At 44.9% G+C, this 18,428-nt stretch overlaps 1 protein-coding gene across 1 annotated transcript in view; it reads right to left on the bottom strand.

Annotated features, from left to right (window-relative positions):
- The window catches only part of GALNT9 (polypeptide N-acetylgalactosaminyltransferase 9), a 375,903-nt gene that overhangs the window by 233,426 nt on the left and 124,049 nt on the right, over positions 1–18,428 (bottom strand). The window lies entirely within an intron of this gene.

The following is an 18,428-nucleotide window of genomic DNA, read 5'->3' as shown; positions in this document are numbered from 1 at the left end:
CGCGCCGAGCAAAAAGGGCGGGAAGCGGCCGTGCAGCACCGCGCGGGGTGAGGCACCGGGCAGGAATTCCCACGCGAAGCACGAGGAGACCACAGCAGAGCTGGGGAAGGTGTGAGGAGGAGCTGAGAGGCTCTGCTTTGGAATGACATCACCTCCTGCCCTCCACCAAGGCACAGAAATGAAGTAACAGCATCCTTAAGCCTATCCAGTCATCGTGAAGTTTCATCATGACGAAGTGGAAAGTACGGAGATAAAAAATAAAAGCTACGTCATAAACCATACTAAAGAGGGAAAACTGCATGGCTAGCGCGATTGGTGCTCAGAGCTGACGTCCAGTACATCACCATTTATAAGGTGACTTTGTCCATCTAGACGGAGGGTCTGCTGAAAACAGATTAGGATCCGGAGCACTAGAGAGCTGCCCAGTGAACGAGAGAACCATGCAAGGAAACACAGCTGGCGAGAGACCCTCCCTGTGTCCTGACAGAAACAGACATTGCTGCTATCTGCCAGCAGAAAAATCTCACTCAGATATAGCTGGGGCCTGCCTGGAGGTGTTCTGGTTTTGCTGTGCAGGATCCTTCCCTGCTTTGATTTCTTCAGCCCTCAGCTGGACTGAGACACAACGTGATGAGAGAACTGCAGCCTGTGAGGAGACAGGGGCACCGGGCCTTCAAAGCTCAGCTTCCACCTGGCGCGGCAGGAATGAAATGTTTCTCTTCAGAGCGATTGGGACTTCAGAAATATTTTCTTTCATCTTCCAAAAGGAACATTTTGCTTTTTAACTACAGTGTTTTAAGTCTCCTCTAAGGAGAGGAGCAGCCACGCTCAGACCTCTGCCTGTCACTAGCCAAGGATTCCCATGACCCAGTGCTACAGCATCAAGGAAATCATGGAAAGACTGTTTTGTTTTTAAACATAATGCTTCTACTTTTTAAGCCTTGCAACATGCTGAGTAGGGAGCGGGCCACCTTACCTATATCTATCACCAGTGAGAGCTATGTTCCCTTGAAGGGAGGCAGTTCTGCTGCTGGCAACTGCAGGCTCCTACATCTGTACACCTATTGCTAAGATACCTTCCATGTGGATGCAAACAAAAAACTTGACCCCATTTACTTGTTGTTTGGTTTTGTTTTTTTTGTTTGTTTGCTTGTTTCTTACACCAAACTCCTCCTGGTGCCCACCACACCTATGATGCCACTCATTTCCAGTTCAAATCTACAGGTGTAATTCCAGTGGAGCTTTACTGATAGCTAATACCTTCCTTCTACAGGCTTCTAAGCTAAGGCTCCAACCGACTTCTGGAGAATGGTATTTATCACTGTTCCTTGCCCTAAATATACACACAGAGACACATGCACACACATATATATCCGACATCAGATAATTTCAGCTGGCCCTAACACCACTCCTCTCTTCCAGACCTAAATCCTTTAAGAGTTGTTGATTCCACCTATAGATCTCATGGCACGGGATCAAATTTCTTCTTTACAGTGTTGAATTCTGTCCAGCTGCCAACAGCCCCCTCCTCTCCACATACTCATCAAGAAATGAGCTGCTGAGAGCATTTTCAACCTGTTATCACTATACCGGGTGTTCCACGCAGAGAAAACTGGAGCAGCTACATCTCACACTCCTTTATTTAATAAGTCTCAGTGCCAAGCAGTATCTAATGGACGTAATGATTGAATACTGACATGCATATTTTTCCAGCCCAGTTCTCCTTTGGCAATAATGCCTGACCAAGATTGATGAGTCTAATACAAAAGCAGGCAGTTTGTTTGTTTCTTCTATAGGCTTCATTTTTCAAATAGCCTCAGATTCCCCCTCCTTATTCTAAAGAAAAAGGAAATGGAAAATTGAGATGACTACCAAGATACCTATACGAGTTCAGTTGTTGTTTCTTCAGGCCCCCAAACCATTCTAAATCATTAACTTGATTTATTCTAGCATAATTCAAATGGCTTTACATCAGTATAAAACTGGTCGGTCACAGTGACACATGCAGCTCCCTTGGCTAGGGAGTCACTTACTGGTGTGGAACAAATCCTAAGCAGGTCTCATCCCATCACAACAGCCACATTTCAAACACAGGTATGAAGTCATCACACGAGATTGAAGATTAGGAATAAAAGAAGAGTGTCATCAGCACAAACAGAAAGTACAGAATAGAATCGATGCAAAAGGCATTGTTTTCCTGCTTACACTGCATTGTAGGAATTGGTAACAGATCCCAAGGACGTCTGAGAACAGCAAGAAAACATTGACAAGCAAAGCTGAACTGGGAGCTATTTTACACCACGGAGTAAGACCACAGTGCATGTGACACAAAAATAAGACACTTAAAGTTTGTCTTGCCTAAGGAGAATCTACTGTGAGGCAAAGTACACTGCTGTATGCTGCAGATGGCAATTACCTAGAAGAAGAACAGAGGAAATGGAAGAAAGCTCTAAAATAGGAACTTGATGATACATTTCGCTCTCTAAGGAGGGAGACACTTGGCAATGTTGTTTTTATAGATCAACCCTCCTGTGTTTTTGTCAAGAGCAGTCAGGACCTGGCCTACTGCTTAGTTTTGTTGTATCACTTACATTTTTATATGCTTTTTTTTTTTTTTTAAACAAAAGAATCATCTGCATCTTGGGGTTCATTTCAAAAGCAAAGACACAGGTCTTGTTTGTTTTCTGGTGCAACTGACCTACATGAGAGAGATGCTCAAGGGCTGGGCAGAGGAAGGTACCTATTTTTCCTGAACCCTACCTTCATGAACAGCTGCTTTCACGCCCCACTGGTATGGCAGCAGAGACTGTGATGACATAAACTGAATAAAAATAAAGCAGGGGTCTGTTTTCCATGAGCTCTGAATACTCAGGCTTAGAAACCAGCTGCCTCTTTCTCAGCTTCCGTCAAGATGCACCAGCGCTGCAAATTACACAGAGGCAGAATTTCTCGTGAGCTATAATCAGAAATAGCCTCTTTTTAAAATTGCCTGAGTCCCATTTATGAGATCTTAGAAAGTAGTAGCAATTGAACTTCAGAGCCAAAGACAAAAGAAAACTGTAGAGATGAGTCCCCAGGGGCAGCTTTGCTCATTCTCAGCTCAGAGAACTTCTTGCTAGTCTATTATACTGGTCCTAATTTGAAACAATACGTTAAGTATAGGAAAGGTTAAATAGGACTGATCAGCAGCACAAAGTGCATTAGGAAGAGGTAGACAGAGCTATCATTTACATCATATAATACATATGCATTATAGTGATCACATGCACTTCTTGCAAATCTCTCTTTTGTGAAGCATCACAACACGTACACACCTGACAGAGTTCACAAAACATCACTATGGCATATACCATCAAATTAAGATCCTTTAGAGTTTTGAGAAGACAAGAGACATTTTGTTCTTTATGACCTCGAGCCATAATTCTCAGCCAGTCAGTCACTGATGCCACTTACAGACATGTTTCATTCAATCAGCTGACTCTACCCCCTTTCTTCATTTCAGTTCCACTAGAATGTGCTGAGAAGTCTTTCAACAGCTCACAGTTCTGTAATCAAAGATTGCAGGCAAGAGAAAGTCAAATTATAAGGTCTGGACTGAACTGCAAAGGCATTTGGTGAATGTCACTCAGAAAAAAACAAGAGCTGCACGAGAAACTCCAGATGTTTATTGCTCTGAAACACTCTGCTCTCAGTAATAACCTAAATCTAACTCATCTGCTTCTTATTTGCTTCTCACTTTATTGGAAGGTTTTTCTCAGAGCAAGTGTGCCACTGAGAAAAGGTAGATCAACTAAGAACAAACAGTTTTATTTGAGCAGAAGCTGAGAGGTTAAATGCTTGGGAAGGGGGCAGCAGAGTAGCAAGATACACCAGTCAAACACCAATAAACACAGCAACTTACACAGACCCTGGAAATAAAAACAAAGCAAGCCCTCACTATTTTATTCACTATTCTAGTTGGTAGTGTAATCTGATGAATGGTGATGGAAATAATGGATGACACAGTGCAAATTATTATCACTAGCTGCATTTTCTTTTTAGGTTTCTTAGGGTTTTTTGTTTGTTTACTCCCTTGCATATATAGATTACTTCTATCTTTAAGATTATTTCTAGGTTGGGACTGGGGAAAAAAGAAAAAAGTCCAATCTTGAAGATCCTACAACTTGGATGCTGAGAGATGCTTCACTATTTACGTGGTAAAATAACCTCTGACATACTCAAATCCATCTCCAATGTGGTTCTACATTCTTATTCTCTGTACAATATGGCAGGTGGTGATATGTAATTGGGAATGGTAACTCACAGAATAATCTGCTTCTCCGAGGTCCTTTGAAGTAATGTTACTATTCTTGGGATATCTTCTAAAAGCCCTTGCTAAATGATCCATGTCCTCTACTGCAGCTAAACAATAATTGATTTTTCTGTTCTTTCTAAGCACTGTCCCATTGCCAACATATATTTCTCATTTAAGTTCCTGGAGCATTTTGCTGCCTCTCCAGCTTAATCTCTCTCTTCCATAAACTTACTTTACGAGCCTCCACATCTGTTTCTGTGAGATGTGTGCACACACACATACTGTACGTGTATCTCTCTATACAGCTATTACCCAGACACGTGCGTGTTTGCTGACTGCACAGCATGTACGCAGCCTGTCAGGTGCTGCCATGACAATGCTGTAAAATGAGATTCTGAACCTGCTTTGCTGCTGATCCTCCCTCATGTTTAATATCTGTGACCATAATAAATTATGTTGGACGCCCCAGCTTCTCATCACCAAATCATAGCCTACAACATAACAACTCTCTCTAGTCTCACGCAGATTGTTTTGGGATTATGAGCTCTCTGCAGGTATTTTTGGCCCATTATTATTATGGACTTTTATGCGGAGAGTAAAGCAGACTATTAGCATCACATTCCTCTTTCTCTGTTTGCCAATGGTATGTAGCATCAAAATATTGCTGAGTGAGTAACCTCACTGCACTGCCCAACCCTCCTGTTTAATATTAGTACCTTGGGGAGACACATCTTGTGCAATTAAATAAAAGTCAGTCTTAACTGGCCTTGAGCCTGAATAAAACAGATCCTCCTACCCCTTTCAAAAATGTCATTAATGCCTGTAACACAAACAAAGAGCCCGTACTGACATGCCCCTGTGGCTGGCTGCACAAGGTTGCTGGGCTCTGAATCCAGCCCTACCACATCCTGCTGTCCAGACGCGGGCATCAGCCCAGCAGCTGCAAAAAGCCTAAGAAACAAGACTTAGTTTCAAGGGTTGTTCTGCCATTGCTTTGAGCACAAGCTGCAAAAACCACAGTTTATTTCACGTTTCTGGGATGGTTCTGTGTACTTAGTTCAGCTGAAGAGAGCGGCAGCCAGATATCTGCTGCTCAAACCACTGGTCCCAGCAGGCATTGTTATCCACAGTAACCTGTCACATTGTCAGCAGAGCACTTCTCACTGTTCTGGTTGGGGTTTAAAGAGAAAACACATAAGGCTGTCCTTTCAGGGAAGCATTGTGCACAATCCCCCCAACATAAAGCAGGCTGCTTGCACTGCATTCCCAGCTGCTTGCATACTAAGGGTTGAAAAGACACCACTAGATTTTTCTCTCTCTTTTTTTTTTTTCTTCCCTTTGTTGATTTTTCATAACTGAGGACATGTTGCTTTTCTTAGGTCCTCAGCTGGGAATTTCACCTCGCTAAGCTGCTGTTATTGCAGGGACCTACAACCCTCAGCATGCCCTTGGGCCTTCCTGCTCTTTTCTTACAGTACAGCATAGCTGTAGCTTGCGCTTTTTTTTATACTACACATCTTAAATTTGCACAGTATTTTATGACTACGTGAAGCCATGAAAGATGGGTTCTCCCAGACACAGCACTTCTCCCCATCCAAGTCTCATTCCTGACGTGTCTTTCTAAAAGTTCGAGGACACTCACTTGGACTAAATACTTGCAAAAAAACCACAAATCATTCTACGAATTTCAAAACCAACATATTCTTCTTGGAAGTGAGCGTTCCTCTCCCTGCAGATGAAATACCCTGAAGTACACTGTTCAGAACCACAGGCAAATATCACCCATTCCTAAGGGAAACACACACAGCAGTTCAAAAGTCTCCACGGCCTTTGCTGACAGGTCAGGCTCCCAGCCCCACTCCACCAGGCCTGAGCACAGTAAGGTTAAAGTGTCATTGAACACATGGCAACATTTTGGCACTGTCGGACAAGAGCACTTGTAAAAAGGCCCCTCCAGTGTAGAGACTAAATCATAAATGCAGCATGGTGCTCAAGTGCCCGTGACCCTATCCAAGTTCAAGTACTCTCTGTCACAGCACTGCGTCTACCTGTCCCAGAAAGAGCAGGAGATCACTTGTGTTTGCTACTCAAGGCAAGTGTTGGCAGGGAAGCATTTCTGAATCCACTTACACTCAATGATTTTTTCCAGTCAACTATAACTGCACAAACAAGTTGCTCCTTGCAGCCTTTATTCTGCTAAGAGCCATGATTTCCATACACCTGTTGCTGCAGCTACCCCAGCCCCTCAGGTGTCACCCAGCTGTGTGCCAGGCTGGGACACCTGTCCCCGAGCGGCCGGGGCTGGGACATGTGTGGACAGTTGCTGGGGGAGAGCCTCATTTACTCACATGGCCCAGAATGCAAAAAAGGTGCAGATGGAGAAGGGAGGGAAGACCACGGAACTGAAACATTTGCTCCTTTTTTTTTTTTTTTTTTATCTTTTAGCAAATTAAATGAAAAGTCTCAAGACCACAGCTTGCATAATTTAACATGTCTGTAAACATGGAGCATGCATAATTGATGTCAAACAACATGCTAATCACCTCATCATGTGAACAGAGGAGAAACATACCGTCAGTTTACGTACAAGTAACAAGATGGAAGCCTGCTGGGCTCTGTGTAATAGTTTCCTTCCCCTCTTACATTTGTGTCTCAGCATGACGGTAAGCCACAGCTTAGACAGGAAACCTGATGTATTATTTATGCTAAGCTTTGAACTGAAATGCTTTTCTCTATTTTATAAGTGTATACGTTACTCCTTCAAACACAGTGATTGATTCTGTTAGGGCCCTGTAAGAACGAATTTCCCCACTATAGTTAAAATGAGACAGTGCACACAGTAAGAGTGTCAGCAGTGGGGAGAGATGCTTGTTTCTCCATGCAGTGCCACAGACACGGCCCCAGTTCTCTTTCCATTCCTGTATCTGCTTTGGAAACCTCACAGAGATCCAAAGTGTAATACACAGGTGCCTACACCAGGGAACGCTGCAGGAGATGCCTGTGAAGATGAAACGTAATCTTTTTCTCTACCAACTTTAAGGCATCACTACATCCACTGAGGAGTGAAGTGCTGCCAAGAGGACCAACGCCCAGAGCCCTCACTGCTTCTAACACCACCTGACTTTCCAGTAACTAACTGCAACAACTGCAATCTGTTTGGAAACAAACTCCCAAATTATGTGCTGGCGGAGACAAGGGTGTTGATTTGCAAGCAGAGAAACTGATCTGCCAATTCTGGTACAAAGATAGATACCAACAGTGGTGAAATAGAAGCACCTTTCCTCCAAGGATTCCCAGTCACAGTGAAGGAAAGTAGGTTTGCTGACCTTCACAAAAAATTGAGGATTTCTATAAGGAGGTGGAGGGGAACAGGGAAATAAGAACAAACATCAAGGCAAGCAAGCCAATAGTAAAAATACATGGAGCAGGAATGGCAGAGGGATAGTAACAGGCAAGATCAGCTCCCAGTAGCAAATTGCAGGCGTTACAGGAAAACTAAGCCACGAGCAGCAGGCTGCTGAAGCCAGGGACAGAGCTCCTGCTGACTTCAGAAGGAACACAACAGAGCTTAAGAGCAAATTTAGCATGAATTTTATCGTGCTTCTTCCTCCAAACTCAGTGAAGACGGGCTAAGTTAGACAAATAGGTATGGCACAAAAACACAGCTATGAATCTGCAAGTAGCTTCCATCTCACTAACACAATACATCTGACTTTTGCCTTGTCAGAGGTCTGGCTTTAATTAAAATCAATCTTAAATAATTTACATAGCATTTCATTAGATGCATACTGAGTTAGAGCCGGGCACTACCACTGCAATTTAATGTTTCCAGGATACTAGCTGAGAAGCTAAGGTCATAACAGCATGTTTGTATTTCTTTCTCTTTTTTGGAATTTGCTGTTTAAAGATAAAACACCAAACATTCTTTAACCTTGCTCCGGGCAGATCAAGTCACTCCCATGGAATACGTTAGCCAGATAATTAAGACCACAGATAGCCACAAACAGATGTGAGTCATCCTGCTGTAATGCCAGAGCTGCTTCACTAGTGGCAATTCAGAATTTTGACGTGGCAAAAGAACACGAAGGAGGCACAAAAGATTGCATGGAATAAAGAGCTGGATGAAAGCCCTAAAGGAGGCAGGCAATGCAGCCAGGACCAGCTGTGCTGAAGCAAGGGCAGCTTTTCTGACTTGTAAGGTATAGGCACATCCCTTTGGGGTGATGGCTGGAAAAACAATTGTGCAAAACCCATCTCCAGGCTCATTTTCACTGCCCACCCTACTCTCATTTGTTCAAGCAAATCCTTTTTAACTTGGTTTACTTGGACTTAAGATGTGATTTATTTATTTTACTAATTTGACTGATTGTGGTGGGAGCAGGTTTCCAAGCTCTTGCCCAAGTCCTTGCACTGGCAGCTTGCAGGGAGGAACTGCAGGAGGGGGCAGGCAAAGAGCAGCAGGGTGAGGAGAGAGGTGTGTGCACTGAGACATGGGCTGACCACAGCATGTGAGGGGGGCATAGGGGATGCTTCTGCTATTTTTTTTTTCTTTTAGAAACCCACAATCTTAAATAAGATTTATGGAGTCGGGCTACAGTTAGAGAAATCTGCAAAACAAAAGGCTTCGAGGAGCAGGGAACTGGAGTCAGCCACCCCCTGTCACCTCTACACATCCCTCTGGGAAACAGGAAACTCTCAGCTGGGCACAAAACTCTGCCTTTACTTGCAGCCCTTTGGGAAGGCAGGGAAAGGCTGATCAGGAAGGGCAGGAAAGCATCCTGCTCTCTAGCTTCGCAGCAAACCTTTTCTATTTGCAAGTCAATGATAGAAAGAGTGCGTGCACATGTTAGAGAAAGATGGATTATATAGAGGGAAATTGGTGTGAGAATTACATTGCTGGGAATGAAATTCATCTCTAAGCCAGATGGAGTCGAGTTTGTTTACAAGTCTGAACTGTGATATCCACTCAGTCCATCTGGCTGATGCTGAAGGGAAGTCCTTGCAGCAGATATCCTCGAAGTACCATTCTGCTTGAGCTTGCTTTTCATCACTGCACATCAATCAGCACGTTATCTAGACTAGTGGTGAGTATATCAGGTAGAGAAAACAGCAAGTTGTGAAACTCAGCATTCTTCCTAATCAATATTAATTAAAAAAAACCACACCACCGACCTCTTGAGCAAATCCTGCCAAATTTCTGCAGAGGCCTCTCTGCAAAGTCAAGCCTTGGATCTGATTTATATCAAGAGAACTTTTCAGCCCTCTTGCAACTTGCCGGTGCCTTATTCTAGCCCTACCTCTGCCAGGGGACTTAGAGACGTGAAGATCACGGAATCTCAGAGTGGTTGGGTAGGAAGGGACCTCAAAGCCCACCCAGTCCCCAGTGCCCAGGGCCCAGCCACGGCCTCGGGCACCTCCAGGGATGGGGCACTGCAGCTCTGGGCAGTGCCAGGGCCTCACCGCCCTCTGGGGAAATCATGTCTTCTTTATATATAACTTAAATCTCCCCTCATTCAGTTTAGATCCATTCTCCTTGCCCTATCACTATCAGGCCATGTATGAGGTCGGCCTCCATCCTGCAAAAAGCTCTCTTAAATGCCGAAATGCCACAGCTTTGTTGCCCTCACTGCTCTTCAGAAAGGATGCCGGCGTAACACCCCGAAGGAAGCACAGGATTAACAAACTGAAAACTGGGATCCTTCTGCTTAACACTTGCTGTGAAAATTCCTTCTAACTTCAGAGGGGGAAATCAAAACTAAAGAAGAACCTGAAGCCGGCTAAGAGCGACGCCGCCGTGCTGCAGCCGCGCTACGCCGGAGGGCGCGGAGCGGGAGCGGCGAGTCCGTGTGCCTGCAGCGCCACCCCGCGGCCACGGGCAGCCATAGCAACCTGGGCGGAGTCAGGGGCGGAGCTGCCCCCCCCCTCCCCAAACTGCCCCAGCTAGAATCTCAGATTTCTCTCCAGCAACGGCTCGGAAGCCTTCTGCTCAGCAAGAAGTGGGGAGTTCAGCCTGCAAAAAATATCACAAGCTCATTTCTGGAAGGACAAGTCTATTTAAAGCTTGCCCACAAACGTAGGGATCCCAAGTTAGTATTAACGCTCTCTTTAAAATAAAGCTTCCTAAGTAAACCCTGAGTGAAAATTTTCTTAACGATGACTCTAACCCATTGCTAAGTTCTCACCTGGGAGAGAGCAGCGAAATTGCCAAGCCTAGAAGGGCTGCAACCCAGTTGATTGCTCCTGAATCGCAGTGCTTATGTCCTTATCCAGATCTTACTCTGGATGTCCATCACTTAGTCCAGCAGATATACTCCAGCCCAACTCTCCTGCATCCCCCCAGTTCGTTTCTCTATTCCTAAGACAATATTGTCACCAGGCACTGCCTTTGTGCCACTGAGCTTCCAACCATTCTCACAGAGGATGCTCAGTAGGGTGGCTGCTTCCCTTGACTTTGGATGAGGGATGTAAGAGCAACAAAACAGTGAGTTTTAAGTACAATTTTTGGTCCTTCTGCAATCCCTCTGGGCAGACACTGGAGCCTGGATGAGGATTGTGCTAGGACCGAGACTGTCCTTTGGAAATTAAAGCACTTATTAGTTTTTGATAGTCTGTATTGAGCTCTGATTGAAAGCACAGTTTCTGCTGCAAAGATATCTGCCTGCTTGCTTTTTTACCCCTTATCCCTCCATGTTCCCACTTATTTTTCTAAGCATCCTTTCCTTTCAGTTTTATACCCTGATGTAGATTTCCCTTTGTAACACAGTTTGCCCTTACTCCACAGATATTAACTCACTTCATTTGCTGCCTGCTGGTTTAAAAGATAAAAGGACACCACTTCTATCAATTTAAACTCTCTTAATAAAGGGAAGTAGAGCATTAATACTAGGAACTATTTACATAATTACATGGCATTATAGACACATATGTACTCCACATTTAAAATGCATTTTTTCCCCATAAAAGAGCGAGTGCAACCAATTGCCAACAAATCTCCAAAGTAAGGCAGAGATAGAGTTACTAGTTTAGCATCATAAGCAAAGGTGGAGTCCTAATTCCAAAATAGACATGCATAACACAAATGCCAAACTAACTGCGTCACATCAGAATCAATAAGCTTGCCATGATCCACGTATCATATACAACTTTCATCCGATCCTACAGGCTTTTAAGGTGCATGAAGGTCAGAAACACTATCATAGTCCTCCCCATTGTAAGTAGAGAGGATGGGAACACTCAAATTCCATCTTGAACTGCTTTCACAAACCCCTTCTTTGGAGTGCTACAGCTGCTTATTGCCCAGCAAGCGACTCTACTTAAAGCACAAAGAAGCGCTGAGTAAAGTGATCCACACCTGTGTGACCTGTGTGTCCTGCAACACTGCTGCAGTCATTACTTTTTATAGGTAAACTTTTTAACTTTGAATAACAGTTTTAGGTGAAGCTTCACCTTTTTGAGTTTGACCACAACCAGAATGCGCTCTCTGTGGACATGCAGAGCAGCACCTTTCCTCTCGTTCCACTGTGTAAGAGCTCTTCTGTCTCTTCCTTTTTTGATCTCATCAGATAAATCAGTGCTGGAAAAATCCATGGCCTTTGCTTTTATTTTAACTTAAAGAAGCTGAAGAAAATACAAGTATTAGTTGAGCTTTATGGTACAGAAGGCAATCATTTAGCCACCATGCAAAGAGTGTTTCTAAGCTTACATGAGATTTACTGAAACTAAAATGAACTTGTGATCACTGAAACCAGCAGCAGCAGAGCACACCTGAACAACAAATATTCCGCTTGCAGTACTTACTTAGTTTTTAAATCGTCTGTGTGTGAAGGCTTCACGTGTAGGAGCTGGATCCTAGCATGATGTGGGACAACAGCAAACACAAACCCTGATACATTGCTTTGAAAGTCTCACGCGGGATTACCCCGAAAGCCTCCCCTGGAGCCACCAGATGTCACTCTTGGACTTTCAGTGGCAGCAATTGTTTCCTTCCCCCCTCCCCCAACTGTTTCGCCAGTCGCTGCAAAGAAGGAAAGCTTTGCTGTCATTTTACATCTTAATTTAATATGATGGCTCCAAAAGATTATATTGGGCATAATGATTATGGGAGAAGACACATGCTAAATTCCCCCTGTAAGAAATGGGGACTGGTCTGCTCATAATTCAACTCAGTGCATGATCTTAAAAGGAGCACCAGCTTCAAGAACTACTTGTTTAAATATTGATCTTATCCTCAGCATTGTTTAATCCCTATAGAAACGCTAGAAGAAAGCAACACCTTACTGCATGACTCATTTTTTGGGGGCGGGTGTGGGGAGGGTGCTGGACAAGATGACGGAACCAGAGTGCCTTAGAAACAAAACGTGTTCTGGAGTCAAACCCAGACCACCAGGTGTAAAAATGGAAAGGTCCAGATAGCACCATGCCAATTCCAGGGCCACCGACAGCCCTTTGACACACACACGCTTGCGTGCTTTGCCTTGAAGGTTACTTAGATGCTTGAGTGGGTCCTTTTTCAAGGTTGGATGAACCTTGGACACTGGATGCACATTCCCTTGCTGGCAGCAAGTGCGCTATGCCCAGCCACGGGGTGACGGCCCTCTGAGCCAACCCCAGCCAGGAACGGTCACTGCCTCACCAGGCACAGCTTCGCCCTGCTCCAAGCAGCAGGTTTGGCAGGAGCAGCTCTCAGCAAAACACAGGTTTCAATTCTGGCGGGATTAGCCCAGCACCTCACTGCAATTTTTTTCACACTCAGTTCTTTTAGGGCTGTACAAAAAAACCCTCAGAACCAGCTGAGATGTCTGCCAGCTCCTCCAGCCAGGGTCAGCTCCTCTGGGCCTGTCTCCTTTCTGCAGCCAAGCAGGAGTTAGCTGACAACACCTCCTGCATTTCTCCCTGCATAACTTTGAAGGGAGAGCAATAATCAGCGCGAGCCTTCCCCTCACCAGAGCTACGAAGGAGGAGGATTCCCACTGCCAGGACTCAGGGGTGCTCTCAGCAGAACAGAAGTCTTCGTCACCTGAAACCCATCCCGGTGGTGCTGGCCCTCACAGCCCTTTTGCACTTCCCACAAGACCTCCAAGGTTTAAGCGAGTTCAAGAAATGCTGTAATGATCAGTATTCCCACTACGAACACAAGAGGTGTGAAAATGTAGAAATTCTGATCCAGGCAGGAAACAAAAACAGTATCTCAGGCAACCAAAGCAACCTGACTGCAGTGCTCACAACAGAAAGCTGCACGCACCTGGAAAGTAAGAGAAGTGTCTTAAAAACAATCTGCTTAGAAAGACAGTGCTTTCTTTCTGAAGGAAAAACACGTGTAACATTGAGCTGGAAATAATTTCTCCAGCATCAGTGGCAGTTCCTATTCTAGACGCACCTTTTCTCCTGAGGCATCTTCAAAACTGAAAGCCACGCTCGCACAGGGGTTGTTTCACTCACTGCCAGCTGCAGCCACCAGCCCAGCAGCCACTGACCGGCAGCACCAGTAACAGTTTGACACGCAGCTGGAGATATTTCTCTTGGAAATGATGGCATCGAGCTCACAAACAGCGTTCTGTATCTGAAGAACCTTCACTGGTCCTTATGAGGGACACGCAGCTATAATTACAGCTAAGCAGCTGCTTGCTTTCTTTCTTGACTCAGCCGTTTTTATTACATGAAGCTGCTCTCTATACAAGCAATCAGTGTGACAAACCACCCAGATGATTTTGCCCTCTTTGGCACAGTAGCTGCTACACAAGCTGAGAAGTTCTTCAGCCTCAGCATTCCTTCTCTCCACAGACACAGGTCTTAAAGAAGAGCATTTGGATACTTTGCACCTTAACTAAGAGGGTCCAAAGATCTCGGTTCCAAATATTCTTGCCCAAGAAACAGGATATCTGCAGGAGGAATTTGGGATGTAGCTCTACAGCAGCTGTGAGGGAGTTCCAGCCCTGCTTTGGTGCTGCGAATACACGGGGCAGAGCAGCCTCGTGGTTTGATTAAAGCAGCCTTGATTTACACAGACAGCAGGCTGTGGTTACAGTAACTAGATTTGTAACCACACAAAGACACGATACAAGTGGTAGCTGGGGATGAGATCAGGGCAGGTGTTCTGCAGGATTTATAATCCATGTCTGCATCATGAAGCACAGACATCTTATTTAAAAGGACAATAAGGCTGTGGACATTTTGAACAGCAAATCTTTTTTTTTTTTTTTAAATAGGAAAGAACCCAGCCAGCCAGCTCTTGCACTGAGCCAGTGGTCCCACTGTACTCCTAACATGCTTAACATAGGGGAAAAACATCTTAAGGGAGTTTGAAGTGGTAATGGGCCATGAAGCATATGGCAGTGCTGTGGCATCTCGAGAGCCATACGTACAGGCCGACAAACTGTAGGGATGTGATACACCGCAGATAATATCCATGATAAATTATTCACTTAACCAAAAATTGTACATCAACCCTCAACAGCTGGTAAAAGCTGGATCCTTGCCCAGTACATTAAGGAAGTTTGCTTCCTCAAAGCTCTACTGTTCTTTGGGGGATTTGAATTATGCATGTTACCATGAAAGCTAATGCTGTACATATGCATTCAAAGTTATTATTAACCTCATCAGGCAGAGAAGGAGTAGAAAAGGCAGTTGTTTTTCCTAGCTCGTGTGCTTCGGATGTGGTGATGTTTTCAAGGACTTGCTGAGAGCAAGGATAGAGGACAGTTTATTTTTCCCCCTGAGCAGCCTGACAGGAGCCAGCTCAGCCTGCAGGGTCTCCATCGGGGGGTGGCAGGCACTGCTCGGTCTCCTCTTCACTATTTTTTACAGAAGGAAAAAAATGCTACAATTGTTTCACGATGTACAGCGTCAGTTTTACTGCACTGCCCTTTGGGGATGTCAGAATGCTCTCCAAACAGGCGGGGTGCAGGCTGACCCAGCCCCCCAGGCTCCCACCACGTTCAGTGACAAACACCACTGCAACCACCAGACCCTTGCTTGCAAGGCTTGTCACTGCAGAATTTGGCTTTCTATGGATTGACCATAAAATCCTGGTTGCCAAGTAGGGAAATGGGCCCAAGACGTTTGGCATTCAAAAGCTGAGATGAAGTGTTACAAAATTCCGGTGCATATTCGAATGTTGGAATGACTTTGGGGCAGATTTCACACTTGACTGCAGAGCTCAACAGGTGTGAGAACAGCCTGAAGGCCACACCACACACATCCACACCAGCCCTGAATTAGCTCAAGCAAAAACCCAACTGCTTGGCTCTCAGTCATCTATGATGCAGTGAATGGGTCATCATAACAGCTCCTGTGTCACCAGATCAGTATCGCATTAACGGCAGGAGCCAGGAAAAATTAGGAGAAACTACAGCTGCTTAACCCCTCCCTCCACCCCTAAGATTGGTCCTTGCTTTTCCCTCTTCTCCCCTCCTTTAAGACCATGTACCAATGCTAAGTTGAATTTATTATTATAGATGCAGAAACAGTGTAAGTAGCTTCAAAACCTCATCATCCACACGCTGAATTGCACTGGAGAAGCACAGCTTGTCATTAAATAGACTTTGATTTTCTCCACACAACTTCAAGATAAAGATTCAAACCCTGCCTGCGAGACTGACGTGCCTCTCTTGATCCCAAGCAGCAGGAGCATGGCTGTGGCACGAGCTGCAGATGGAGTGCCCGGGACAGTGAAGGCAGCACCGTTATCTCCTGCTTGGCTCACACATGCTCTTGGCATTCATCTTCTGTAGCTCCCCCCAATCTCTCATTTCTTTCCCTTTCAAATATTTTGCTCTGCCAAGAAATTCAAAGCTAGGCTATCTGGCTAAGTGACCAGCTGGTGCTATAGCACAGAGCATCACTGGCCAGAAATGGGTTTGAACTACAGTTTGGGGAAAGTTTAAATCCTTCAGCCAAATTAGTTGGGAGATGCAGACCAGACATGCTGCTGGGGCCTGGAACATTGTTCTGCAGCATTAACTGGTCTATTCTAGCAGCTGATAGATAGAGCAATAATCTTTGAACATGATTTCTTGGTCTCTTCTTCCAGAAAGACAGGCTTAATTAAAAAGGGGTTACAGACAGATTTGCAGACTAAGGACAGATTTCTGAAATACATAAAGAGCAGCTCAGCAGGCAGATCTCCCCCAAATTCAGTGTGAATGCAGCAGCTGACTCCAGCCTGTCCTTCAAAAAAAAACAAAGCAAAAAACAAAAACCACTTCTCACAGTTATTAAAGCTTCTCCTCTGGCTAAACGATAAAATAAATTAAAAACAATCCCAATTTCTTGCGGCAAAGCTACGTATCCTCGAATACAAATTTCTGCTCTTTTAAAGCATCAGTTACTGTACAGCAATTTTTGGTAATGTCATTCCATTACCCCATCTCTCAAGTGATCAATCCACTACCACTTGACCTTCACTCCCTCTCTAGTGGAAGGCATTTAATAAACAAGGCGAGCACACGCTGGTTCCTTCGCTCCACATGCAAACATCGTTCCTTGCTGTCGATCATGGAAACCCAACAAGAAAGTCAATGTGTCCCCAGGTTTCCTACAGACATGAAAGGAAGCACAAAGTGCAGACGTGAGAACAAGGTTGTGCCCGCTCCCCCTCCTCCCTGAACAGCATGGGAGGCCAAAGCAGCACCTGTTGCAGCAGCTCTTTGCTGCAGGCTCTTCTGGGAGATCCTATGAGGAATTAGCAAGCCGCTGCAAAAGCCGACAACTCATCTTGAATGTCAGTGTCATTTACACAGTAAATGTCACTTAAAGCTAACACCAGAAGGAGCTTGTTGGTATAATTCAGCAAGAAGTGGCAACAGCAGCTTAGCAGCTCCTTTCCCACATACGTGTGTGTATGTATAAATATATTGATCTAAAAATGAACTTAAAATCGGAAATCTTTTCTAGAGATGGCATCAGATTACCAAGTGTAAGTTTGTAAAAGTAAATCTCCTGCACCATACACTCATGTGCCACATGCAGGCACTCGTTTATTATTTTTCTAATTTACACAATGTTTCTAAGGATGCAGGCAGCTTACAGCCAGTGTCAGCAAACTCCTTGGGGACCAGCCCTGGCTGTGGATCTCAGACTAAACTTGCCCACCCTTCGCTGGGCTAAGAATCTTTCACTCATCACATACTAAACAACAGTTAAATGGCAACCAGACACTGCTAGTCTAGGTTTCAGCTTGGAGCTGGAAGCAAGAGAACAATTCCTCTCTAGCAGAATTCTGCTGACCTGTCCAAATGCCATAGCTGCACCAATGTATCTTCAGTCAGCCCATATCCTTGCTCGTGCAGGAACTCAAAGCAAGACCCCGGGGTTTGTGATAAAGGTAGGGAAGAGGAGGGAAGCCCAGCACACAGATTTCCTCCTCCCTGGCTTGCAAGCAGCAAAGCTGCAGCAGGGAGGACAGCTGCTGCTCATTTCCTCCCTGGACTGAGGAACGGGAAGCTGGCGCGGTGCCTGGAGAAGCCATTTCAGATGCACACTGGTTTGACTTGGCCGCACGCTTCAGCCCTGAACAGAAGATAAATAAATTAAGTGCTGTAAACACCTTTATCTTACAGACAGAATCTGAAATTTGTAATTAACTCATGCCCTGAACCACTAAACCACACACTAGTGTCCCTTAGGATACGTCCGTCTCCTCCCAAACTCTCTTGTGCAGGTTACCTGGAAGCTGTAGGGCAAGCACAAGAGCAGGTTTGGGAGGCAAATACAGAAGAGCTGTTCATCAGACATCAAGGTTTTGCCACCACGCATGCATTTCATTGCTCTTATGCAAGCCAGGCACCTGAAAAACATTCACCTGTTGAAAGACATCAGCTGCGGCCATATGCAGTGCATTGCTACAATGTAAAACACAGATTGGAGTCTTCATTTTCTCTTTTCTTGACAGAATGCAGCTGCATAGAATTGAGACATAGCACAAGAGCCTCATGAATCCACAGCTAAGCTGTGGGAGAGCAGAAGCAAATAAATATTTCACAAAGCGTTAGCACAAGACACGACAGCGTAAATAAAACAGAAGTGCAAGGGTAACGGCTCCAAATGCAATTTGGCTTAAGTCATCTGTGGCTTCAGAAATAGAAAGATGAGAGATTTATTTCAAACCTGAGTGACCTGAGAGGTAGGCCGTGGGGGG

The sequence above is a fragment of the Numida meleagris genome, chromosome 14 (genome assembly GCF_002078875.1).
Source record: "Numida meleagris isolate 19003 breed g44 Domestic line chromosome 14, NumMel1.0, whole genome shotgun sequence".
NCBI classification, from domain to species: Eukaryota; Metazoa; Chordata; class Aves; order Galliformes; family Numididae; genus Numida; species Numida meleagris.
The sequence above is the reverse complement of the archived record's forward strand: the minus strand, read 5'-3'. Positions and strand labels throughout refer to the sequence as shown.